The 10,207-nt window shown below is 39.8% G+C and overlaps 1 long non-coding RNA gene across 2 annotated transcripts; it reads left to right on the forward strand.

The window, feature by feature from the left end:
• Window positions 1–953: 953 nt before the first annotated feature.
• On the forward strand, window positions 954–5,525 carry LOC311077858. 2 transcript variants are annotated; one of them, XR_014605009.1, is made up of 8 exons: window positions 954–1,316; window positions 1,802–1,863; window positions 2,101–2,167; window positions 2,482–2,553; window positions 2,813–2,962; window positions 3,160–3,274; window positions 4,548–4,824; window positions 5,369–5,525. It is a non-coding gene; the product is annotated as an uncharacterized lncRNA (long non-coding RNA). The 2 variants fall into 2 exon arrangements; XR_014605010.1 differs by having other exon boundaries at window positions 955–1,316; window positions 2,482–2,530; window positions 5,369–5,524.
• The last annotated feature ends 4,682 nt before the right edge of the window (window positions 5,526–10,207 follow it).

Here is a 10,207-nt window from a genome sequence, read left to right on the forward strand (position 1 = left end):
TTTTACGGTCTTATTGTGGACTTTTTCGACGAAGAGGACTCCTTATCCTGTGACTTAACCGTGCAGTGCAGCCTTTTAAACTTGCCGGGGCAGTGACAAAAGCGCCTCTCACTGCTCTGCTCCGTTTCTGCTGGGCTGCGTTCAGCCCCGACAAAACGTTGCACAACGGTTTTTAAACAGAAACGGTGATGCGTTGAACACACTGTTCTGATGACGCAAGAGTTGCAACTATGGCAGCTGAGAAGGCCATTCTTTGTGTTCTTTGTGAAGAATTTTCAGAGCCTGATGAAGTCGGTATAAATATGTGTTTAATACTACAAAATATGCCCGATGTTACAGTTACTGCACTTGCCGCCCAGAACAAAAGAGAACATCCCAATCGAGTGAAGGGATTGCTGAAACTGAAGCACACATCTTACCTAATTCAGACTAAAACACATCTATTTAGCCTCACATACTGACTTTATTTGTAGTTCATACTGTTTTAATACCCTGTATTTTCTTTCTCATTTTTAGGAAAAGCTCTTAATTACCATTGTTTATTTCTATACCAAATGTCATACACTTGCAATGAAGCTAAAGATATAAACAACTAGCCTACATCATTATGTTGATAACCTATATTTTTACAATAAAACAAACATGTCGTCTAATATCCTCAGTTGTTGTGTATACCGAGCTGCATCAAACACATTTGTAAATGACTTTCCTTGAACCCATTGTGCGAGTTCACTTTAATACCGTGTGCTTAAACATGTTGCTGCTGATTGGACTTTAGTTCTGACACACCCACCAAACAAGAGAAAACGCATCTCAAACCCCGTTGCACACCGGTGCACGCCGTTTCCAGGAAACATGACGTTCAAGCCGGAAACCGTAGCAAAACGTTGCGCACCGTTTTGAACTTGAACATGCCCCTGGTTTCAGTCACGTGACGCGGGCTCTGAACGAAAACGCGTTGTGGAAACGCCCCACACAGCAAAGGAGTCCGTGGCGGACCCGCCCTCAAGCCGCCAGATCCGCCTGACTGTCAGATTCGTTTTCGCTGCGCTAACAGGATCAGCCCCGCCTCCAGGATCGGCCCCGCCTGCGGTTTTAATCGGCGGACCCAGAACGGATCACATACGGATCCGCACTTCGGACGCGCCTTAACATGTGCCCCGCCTCCTGACGCACTGTCACCTTGCGGACTCGCTACAGACGCTGGGCGGACCCGCTGACCAAACGCGCCTAATTTCAACTGTCGCCATCGTCACTGAATCATTCTCCGCACTGTGGAAAAGCTACAACCGGCAGGTCGACAAGCACGGAGCACGGTAAGAATGGTTAAAATATGCTTTATTTGTACAGTTACAGCTGTAAAACATTACCGTTCATACCGTTCAACATACCGATGATTTTATTTCTGAAATGATTATGGCAAACCAAGTTAGCAAATTGTCATTAGCGTAGATTTGAGTAAAAATGTATTTGATAATTAATAACTTTGAGAAAAAAGCTATTTGGATGGTATATTCTTTCTCTCTTGGGAGGTTAGGTGATTTAATTAACGTTAGCTGTCCGGATTTTTATCACACCCTGAGCGCGTATTTTCTCCCCTCCAGTAACGTTAAAATGTCAGGCAATATTATCATGTTTGGCCTAACCTTACCTAACTTACTTTTTTCACTGAATTTCTGGTATAACATGTCCATTTTTGTTTACATTTTGACAGTTCCACCTCCCCATGTAATGTTGTTTCAAAAAAATAATTAATATTATATGATACTGTGTGTGTGTGTGTGTGTGTGTTCTGTTGCAGCTTACGTTCAAGTGCCACCAGTCTTATTTTGGAGTTTCATCTTTTCCTGACATCAGAGTAAAGTAAGATTTAATACTGTTCCAACTTGATTTAGCCAGATATTTAGTCAAATACTGACACTGGTCCACACTACAGCATTTAATACTGTACTGGTTTGGTTAGTTTGAGTCCATTTTTGTTTACATCATGACAAATATATTCTCCACCACCTCCCCATGTAATGTTGTTTCAGATAATTATTTCATATCATATTAACATACTGTGTGTGTGTGTGTGTGTGTGTGTGTGTTCTGTTGCAGCTTACAGTTCGTTCAAGTGCCACCAGTCTTATTTTGGAGTTTCATCTTTTCCTGACATCAGAGTAAAGTAAGATTTAATACTGTTCTAACTTGATTTAGCCAGATATGTTGTAAAATTCTGACACTGGTCCACACTACAGCATTTAAATTGTCAAGGCAATTTGCAAATTATCAACTTGAAGATGCAGCACTGGCCCAATGGGGCAGGTGAAAGTTCCTGCAACTGGCCCAACTATCTTTCACACTGGCCCCGGGCCATCAGGCAGTCCTTATGTCGAGCCCTGCTGTATAATTATTTTTGAAAACACTAAAAATTTTGGTTATTTTCCACAACTCACTAGTTGAAATGTGTATTTTGTGTTTCTGTTACGTTTCTTTTAGATAAAATGAATAGAAAAACTGTACCTGTCTCCAGCTCCACCTTAAGACAGTAAGTTCTTCAGCAACTTCACTGTAAGTTGACAGTTCATTGTTGATTCAATTGAGTTCAATAAGGCCACATTTATACTGCAGGTCTTGATGCCCAATTCCGATTTGTTGACCATATCTGAATTTCTTTTATTTTTTGGACCAGCTTCTTTAATTTAAAAGTGACCCATATGCAATTACACCATGCACTTGGTGAAATAACCCAAGGTAGACGTACTGACCTGTTCTTGAAACAGGAAGTTAAATTTATCTGGTGATGTTTGTTACTTCCTTCTCGTTTAAGGATGTTTGGTGCCACAAAATTGGTACAGTGATGGAGTTACCTATTGGCCAAACTACAAAAATGATGAGAGAGTGAACGGGGCAGTGAAAAATTCTGAGGAACCTGGACCTGACTGGAAAAAATATGATGCCAGAGTTATTAAATCATGTGGTATGCTATTTTCCACATATGCTAATCTAAATGGCTTTTGTAAACAAATATCAAAGTATTTTGCCAATATGTTATATGGGAAGAAAATCCTTTTAATTACATTCTGATATTGTTCTGTTGTCTATAGTTCTGTTCTTTTTTACTCTATTAATTTGAAGGTCTACTGAAGTTTAACATGTAGACTATTTATATTTTAGATGACTACTTTGTGGCACGACAACTCTTGAAGAAAGCTCTAAATTGCAACACATCAGATCTACAGTCTGAAGAGGAAGAGGAGGAGATTCGGCCAAAAAGAAGGCCAAAGCTGAAGTTAGTATACGTATATTATCCTTTATATTTTACATTAACTTTTTGGCCTCTATATTTTCTCAAAAACATAATTTAGTGTTAGGATATGATGAACCCGACAACCACCACACGTAAAGCCAGCTGAAATAGAGTTAAATGGACAGTATGTTTTCTGGTTTCTCAGAGAAACCATTCTCAACCAATTACATTGATTTACAACTTAAAGGGTTAGTTCACCCAAAAATGAAAATTATGTCATTAATGACTCACCCTCATGTCGTTCCAAGCCCGTAAGACCTCCGTTCATCTTCGGAACACAGTTTAAGATATTTTAGATTTAGTCCGAGAGCTTTCTGTCCCTCCATTGAAAGTCAATGGACGGCATACTGTCCACGTCCAGAAAGGCAATACAGACATCATCAAAGTAGTCCATGTGACATCAGTGGCTCAATCTTAAGTTTATCAAGCGACGAGAATACTTTTTGTGCGCAAAAAGTAAACAAAAATAACGACTTTATTCCACTATTCATTTCCTTCTCTCTGTGCCTCGAGTGAGTTCGCGTAGTGTAATAGCGTAGCGCGTCTGTGTTGTACGTCACACGTAGGCTCACTATTGGCCGACGCTGGTCATGTGTGATGCGTGTGACGTACAACACAGACGCGCTACGCTATTACACTACGCGAACTCACTCGAGGCACAGAGAGAAGGAAATGAATAGTGGAATAAAGTCGTTATTTTTGTTTACTTTTAGCGCACAAAAAGTATTCTCGTCGCTTGATAAACTTAAGATTCAGCCACTGATGTCACATGGACTACTTTGATGATGTCTGTATTGCCTTTCTGGACGTGGACAGTATGCCGTCCATTGACTTTCAATGGAGGGACAGAAAGCTCTCGGACTAAATCTAAAATATCTTAAACTGTGTTCCGAAGATGAACGGAGGTCTTACGGGCTTGGAACGACATGAGGGTGAGTCATTAATGACATAATTTTCATTTTTGGGTGAACTAACCCTTTAAGTTCTTAGGCCAGTGAAAATGTTTATGTAATTACATTTACATTTATGCATTTGGCAGATGTTTTTACCCAAAGCAACTTACATTGCATTTTAAGGTACACATTTACATTCCTATCAGTTCTTGCTTTACCTGGGAATCGAACCCATGACCTTAGCATTGCAAGCACCAACACTCTACTGTTTGAGCTACAGGAAGGCTTACATTTATTATTATTATTAATAAGAGTAATTAATTAGATGTTTACTGCTTGTTTTTTTCCACCCTAATTTATAGTCATTTCTTGGGAGACTCTGATGAGAGCGAGGAGGAAGATGCTCATAAAAAGAGAGGCAAACTCTAACACAACCTACACAACTAACACAACCATCAGCTCCTGTTATCGCACCACCACCTTTTATCCTAAGTAGCGGCACAGCTGCTCCACCTCCTCCCATTTCACCGCCTCACTGTTCACAGAGACCAGCAGAAGAGCAAACCCCTTCTGCAAGCAGGGTCTACAGACCTACCTGGCAGTGGGGAAGATGTGGATCAGACAGTATTGCCTGCTCTGGTGAGCAATACCTCATTAGATACAAGACTCAAATAGAGTTTATTTTGTCAGCTTTTTTATTTTTATGCATGCTTAGTCCTGTGTCAAATTTACTATTTAACTTTTATCATATTTAGTCAACCTTATCCTGTTTTTGTTTAGTTCTTTTTTTAGTCAACTAAACTTATGGGCATTCAAGTTTTATTCAAGGAACACTTAATTTTTTTTGCCACGCTGTATAATGGTTAAAATTATAATCACTTAATCATTTTAGTTGAGCTTCTGTTTGTGTTTGTGCCAAATTCTTTAGGGAGTCTATTAAAGTCTGTAGTTTTCTTATGTCTCATTAGAACTACAGAAACGCGACCCGATCTGGCAATCTTACATAGTGTGGTTATAGTAGATAAAGTACCGCAAAGCGGAGGCAGAAGTGCCTTTCACCCTGTTACGACTTGACATTATTTTAAGTTAAAAAAAGAATTATGTCTATCCTCTAAAAAACAACAACCTGGTAGCTTCAATGTGATTTCATGACATGTAATGAAAATCTGCTTATGTATTACAGGTGCTGTGAGAAAGAGCCATGTCTCCCGTGCCGCCACCGATGACGACATTACAAAACATGTAATCTGGTGGTTCAACCTGGCATCAGATAGGGGAAGCTTAAGGAGCCAGAGCCCCTGTCAGCAAACCTTGACCCAGCAGTAGTGAAAAAAATACTTTATCATTTTAGTGTAATGTTTTTCACTAAATAAAATGATGTTCTTGGTACAATTCATGGTTGATTTCATTTTTTTCTGTAATGTCTATTCAATGTATACATGAATAAAACTATTTAAAAAAATTAGTAAATACATTTATAGTCTGTAATAACCTATTTTGTTATTGTTAGTTGGCTAAAAAATATTAATGTTTAATGATTTCATGTTTTATTCATATTAATAAAGGCAGATACATAACTATTCAAGCTTTTATAGAGCAATCCAGTCTATCTAATGTTCGTCCACCATTAGATTTTAAATATATCTGTAGCTATAGTTATGGCCAGATAATCAGGCAGTGTGGGGAAAAAAGTGGCATTGCAGACGAAATTTAATGAACGGGTCCAAAACGGTCCCGGGCCGGATACGATGCTCATATGACCGGGTCCAAAACGGACCCGAAGCGGATATGCGGCTCATTCGCGGATCCAAAGCGAAGCTGGGGCGGATGTACCCATTTATGTACGGATACGCAAAGGGACCGCAGCGGTGTCGGACCGGATCCGCGAGCCGCCACCGCGGCGTATCCGGCGCGGTGTGCAAGTGGACGCAGTTTCGGATCCGTTTTCTGGATCCGTTCCGGAGTTCACTGTACCGGCGGATGCGTTTCGTAGTCAGTTTGCTGTCTGGGGCGTTGGCCTAGTACTTTTTGTCCCTCTCTGCTATTATAGTTTTTCAAGATGGCGGAACTATACATGGAAGCCTCCGTGGACCTACCCGTCCTATGTATATAAAGATAATAAATTCTTCGTTTACGAGGATAAGTCAGATCATTGGCAGAGGTATTTGTACACCATTGAGGACATATTTATGAATAAAAATATTGATTTTAGATAATAAAATACCTAAAAAGTTACTTATTGTCCCTTTAAGTATCAGTTAGTTAATCAATAACTAATGAATTATGTCATATATCCTGAAGAACTACTATTAATTATCTACTAATTAAGGTTCAAGAAAAATAACTTTGAAGTAACTACTAATGAACAGTCATATACAGTAGTTACAGGTACTAAAATAATCCAGGTTTTTTTCAGTGGAGTGGTGGATGAAGTACACAAATCAAGAACTTGAGTAAAAGTACAGATACCCCCAATAAAATATGACTTCAGTAAAATTATATTTAGGCCTATTCATTTTCAAATTAACCTTAAAAGTACAAATGTAATTAATTTTTAAAGTACTTAAAAAGTAAAAAGCACTGATCAATGTTTTTTTTGTTTTTTAGACAGTTTTAGTCATTCAGCACTAACTAGATGTACCGCATGGCGGTACAAAATATGACCGCCGCTCAGGCCTGCACTGGCTTTCCACAAAAAGAAATGACGTGGAGCAATTTGGCTGTATTGCGTGTTTATGTATATACCTAAAAAAAGTAGTAGTATGTGCATGTCTGTCTGTGTGTGTGTGTATGTGTGTGTGTTTGTGTATGTGTGTGTCTGTGTGTGTGTGTGTGTCTGTGCGTGTATGTATGCGTGCGTAGCTACATGTGTGTGCGCGTGTGTGTTTGTGTGTGTGTCTGTGCATGTGGATTTGTATGTGTGTGTGTATGGGTGTGTGTCTGTGCGTGTGGATGTCAGTGTGTGTGCATGCTTGCGTTTGTTTGTATTCCTGCATGTGTGTGTGTGACAGTTAGGGTTGCCAACTTCAGAAAAGGAAAATGCGGGACAATCGTGGTTATTTATAGGAAAATGAGGGACACTCAAAATATTTGTACTGTATCACACAGTGTACGTCATTTCAGTGTCTGCAGTTAAGTTTGTGTTTAAAAGGTTATCAGACATAAACACATTTGTATTGCTTAACCTATTTATGCATTTAATTCTAAAAATAATTTTAATGTCATACATGAAAAAAGTCACATTACAAACAAACCATAGTTCAAAATAACAGCATTTATCTAAAATAGAAAGCTTTTTTAACATTATACACTAGGCTTACAGTTCAAAAGTTTGGGGTTAGTAAGATTATTTTTTGGGAGAAAAAATAAAGAAAGTAATTGCCTACTTTTATTCAGCAAGGATGCATTACATTAATCAAAAGTGACAGTTAAGATAATGTTACAAAAGCTTTCTATGTACTTTCTAAAAGCTTTAAAACATGAATAATAATCAGAAATGTTTTTTGAGCATATTATTCCCTCAGGTAGATTACATGTTTTCTTGCGTGGCTGGATGTTAGACTCATGAACAATAATCACGTTGTTTGCATTCGCCAAAATTGATTAGCCGAAATCAAAACGTGGACAGTGAAAGGAAATTACCGTTAGCGCGAGACGAGTCCGGCTTGAAGCGGAAGCGACCAGACGGCAGAGGATGTTCGCAAATCAAACAATGATTTGTCTCAAAACAGTGATTAAAAAAAGCTGTGATTGGATGATGACAGGTGTCGGTGATCATTCTCAAGTGTCGTGGTCAGCACTGCTGCTGTTGCTGTTGTATCAGTCAGTGGTTTATCAGCTTGTCAAAAAACGGGACACGGGAGGTCACGCAAGGGACAAATAAATTAGGCCCAAAATGCGGGACGTCCCGCCTAATTCGGGACAGTTGGCAACCTTAGTGACAGTATTATCCTAAACCAGCAACCCTTCGCTCAACACCACCATCTACAGGCCGATGAGTGTACAGTCACTAAATGTGCACATAAATGAATTTATTTTATACCCCCCCATGGATGAAATTCTACGAAACTTAGCATACCCCCAGAGGATGTCAAGTTAATCATACACATGAAATATGGTGCAGTTCTGAACATCTCAACTGAAGATAGGGGCGATTAAAGCAGAATAATATTGCATTTTCATTTTTTATGGGAGGGGCGCAAATCACAAATGAGTGATTATGGGCTAGGTTGATGTGGGCCCTTAAGACCAACATACCATTGTTGTGAACTTAGAATCGAACGACCAGGAGACTTGGTTGTTTCTTCAGCAGGATTCTTTATTGAGAACACGAGCCGTCGGCAGCTGCAGTCACCAAGCCTGACGTGAATGTTCTCTTACAGTTTATATACATTTAGGGGCAGGAACCGAAAAAGACAGGTTTAAGAACCGGTTCTAGACTGAGAGCATTGCCCACCCTAATCCACTCAGCATATCTATTCAAACACTGAGACCCGAGTACAGGACTGGCTGGACTTTCTTGCTAAAACACAAACTCCAAGAGTTTCAGTAAAACAGGACTGACCAGAGTCGTTTGCTAGAAAACTCTGATAATCATAATTTATACCTAACCTTAACCTGCTAAATTCAATGTAAACCTAAATTAAACATTTTAATAAATCTGGATTCCCACATTTGCCCCTTTGAGAGTCTTAAAAAAACTCTCACAAAATACAAATTTATACACTTAAAAGTTAATTCTTGTAACTTGTGTAAGTTACAGGCACATAGCAAGTTCAATCTTGTAACTTGTGTAAGTTACAGGCACAAAGCATGATCTGTGTTGTTCATCTGTAATTGCATGTTGACACAGAAACAAACATGCAATTAGGGTCCGTGAAGTTCTTACGGGTAATATTCTTTTATGGTTGGACCAGTCATTTTCTCGTGCGAGGCGTGAGTCATTTGTTGAATGAAACACTTGATACTGTGGAAGCATACGTAGAACGCCAGTAGGAGAAATAACAGCAGCATTGCTATTTCTTTAATCCACAGCCAGGGTTTACCTATCAAGTTTCCGAACCATGAAGAATTGTCTTCAGTCATCTGGTGTAATTTTGCTGAAAGATCAAGAATGTCTTGTTGGATTTTGTTCAAATTCTCTGTTGGATCCATTAACCCGGTGCAGCACTCAGGGCCGATAATGGTGCAGGCTCCTCCTTGCGTTGCAAGAATGTAATCCAAGGCTACTCTGTTCTGTAAGATCATTATCTTGTGCGAAGCGAGAGTGTTCGTGATGTTGCCCAGGGCCAAAGCCGTATCATTGGCCAATTTCTGTACAGAATCCGACAGGCTTCTGACTTGATCGAGAGCCTGCATGACACCATACGATGGGATTAAGGCTCCAAGAGTTCTTGACCACCACGTTTGAACACAAGTGAGTCCTGGAATGCAGCCATCTTTGTTGGTAGAAGGGGCTGAATCATGTAACTGTGGAGAGCTTGGAGTGTAGTGTGTGTTTTCTCTGATAGCTGGCAGAACATAAACCAGGGTGCACCTGCCGTTGAATTGGCTGGGTAGGATGCTGTAGACAGAAGTTCCACATAACCAAAAAGTGCCAGTTGGTGGAGGAATCATACACCACTGATTTATTGCAAAAAAGTTTCGGTAGGGATGGGTTCCTGGAGAGACACTCGATTAAGTCATTTTCCTGTTTATTCTCTGTAGTAGTAACATACACATGGGATTCATCTGTTCCTCTTTCAATCACAAAACTGTAACGTTCACGAGGAATTTCACCCAGTGGAGTCGATGCTGGAGCATAATTTTCCATGCACCAGTGGAACATCATTGGCAGGAGTAGATCTGTCATGATGGGAGTAGCTGAAGTTAGGTTGCAGGATGGTAGTCCAGGAATGCAACACTGAGAAGCTGGAGGAATGGTTACGTTGTGACATGTATCTTTGTTGAATACTTCACTGGTATGGTGATCGAATAAGGTACACGTGTCACATTTGGAGATAGGGTGTGCAACCCATGGGAT

The sequence above is a fragment of the Abramis brama genome (assembly GCF_963993115.1).
Source record: "Abramis brama genome assembly, chromosome: 2".
Lineage (NCBI taxonomy): Eukaryota > Metazoa > Chordata > Actinopteri > Cypriniformes > Leuciscidae > Abramis > Abramis brama.